Source organism: Oryx dammah, unplaced genomic scaffold (genome assembly GCF_014754425.2).
Source record: "Oryx dammah isolate SB20612 unplaced genomic scaffold, SCBI_Odam_1.1 HiC_scaffold_6, whole genome shotgun sequence".
Lineage (NCBI taxonomy): Eukaryota > Metazoa > Chordata > Mammalia > Artiodactyla > Bovidae > Oryx > Oryx dammah.
Window position 1 is genome coordinate 3,983,782 of NW_024070190.1, and position 1,807 is coordinate 3,985,588.

The 1,807-nt window shown below is 38.4% G+C and overlaps 1 pseudogene; it reads right to left on the bottom strand.

Annotated features, from left to right (window-relative positions):
* Positions 1–1,429: 1,429 nt before the first annotated feature.
* On the bottom strand, positions 1,430–1,545 carry LOC120865547 (annotated as a pseudogene).
* Positions 1,546–1,807: the final 262 nt, after the last annotated feature.

Here is a 1,807-nt window from a genome sequence, read left to right on the forward strand (position 1 = left end):
TGAGGTTATTGATATTTCTCCTGGCAATCTTGATTCCAGCTTGTGTTTCTTCCAGTCCAGCATTTCTCATGATGTACTCTGCATATAAGTTAAATAAGCAGGGTGACAATATACAGCCTTGACTCACTTCTTTTTCTATTTGGAACCAGTCTGATGTTCCATGTCCAGTTCTAACTGTAGATTCCTGACCTGCATACAGATTTCTCAAAAGGCAGGTCAGGTGGTCTGGTATTCCCATCTTTCTCAGAATTTTCTACAGTTTCTTGTGATCCACACAGTCAAAGGCTTTGACATAGTCAATAAAGAGGAAGTAGATGTTTTTCTGGAACTCTCTTGCTTTTCCCATGATCCAGCGGATGTTGGCAATTTGATCTCTGGTTCCTCTGCCTTTTCTAAAATCAGCTTGAACACCAGGGAGTTCACGGTTCACGTATTGCTGAAGCCTGGCTTGGAGAATTTTGAGCATTACCTTACTAGCATGTGAGATGAGTGCAATTGTGTGGTAGTTTGAGCATTCTTTGGCATTGCCTTTCTTTGGGATTGAAATGAAAACTGACCTTTTCCAGTCCTGTGGCCACTGCTGAGTTTTGCAAAGTTGTTGACTTATTGAGTGCAGCACTTTCACAGCATCATCTTTCAGGATTTGAAACAGCTCAACTGGAATTCCATCATCTCCACTAGCCTTGTTCATAGTGATGCTTTCTAAGGCCCACTTGACTTCACATTCCAGGATGTCTGGCTCTAGATGAGTGATCAGACCGTAATGATTATCCGGGTCGTGAAGATCTGTTTTGTACAATTCTTCCATGTATTCTTGCCACCTCTCTTAATATCTTCTGCTTCTGTTAGGTCCATACCATTTTTGTCCTTTATCGAGCCCATCTTTGTATGAAATATTCCCTTGGTATCTCTCATTTTCTTGAAGAGATCTCTAGTCTTTCCCATTCTGTTCTTTTCCTCTATTTCTTTGCACTGTTTGCTGAAGAAGGCTTTCTTATCTCTCCTTGCTATTCTTTGGAACTCTGCATTCAGATGCTTATATCTTTCCTTTTCTCCTTTGCTTTTTGCTTCTCTTCTTTTCACAGCTATTTGTAAGGCCTCCCCAGACAGCCATTTTGCTTTTTTGCATTTCTTTTCCATGGGGATTGTCTTGATCCCTGTCTCCTTTACAATGTCACGAACCTCTGTCTATAGTTCATCAGGCACTCTATCTATCAGATCTAGGCCCTTAAATCTATTTCTCACTTCCACTGTATATTCATAAGGGATTTGATTTAGGTCATACCTGAATGGTCTAGCGGTTTTCCCTACTTTCTTCCATTTAAGTCTGAATTTGGTAATAAGGAGTTCATGATCTGAGCCACAGTCAGCTGTAGGTTCTAATTAGTTTTCTATCTTATATATAGTGGTGTGTATATCTCAATCCCAATAAAAACAGTGGTTAGATGTCACATAGTAGTTGGCAGGGCCTTAACCATATGTTTATTGTCAGGCCGCTTCCATTCTTGTCAAGGGGAGTGTTAACCTTCTCCTTTCACACAACACTAAATCTATTTTAAAACAAGTTTGTTTTTATCTTCTGTTCAATGTTACAGAATGATCCTTAGATTTATAGTGAGGACATATGTTTTATTACTCTAATTTATTTTGGTCCTGATATTCATGGGAATGAGACTTTGGGTTACAAGCCTCAAGTAAATATTGCATAAATATTTTTTATTACATAAATTCATAATCAATAAACAATATTCTCATTTTAAAAATGTGCCAATAAAATGGACAACCTGGAAGAAATGGACAAATTCTT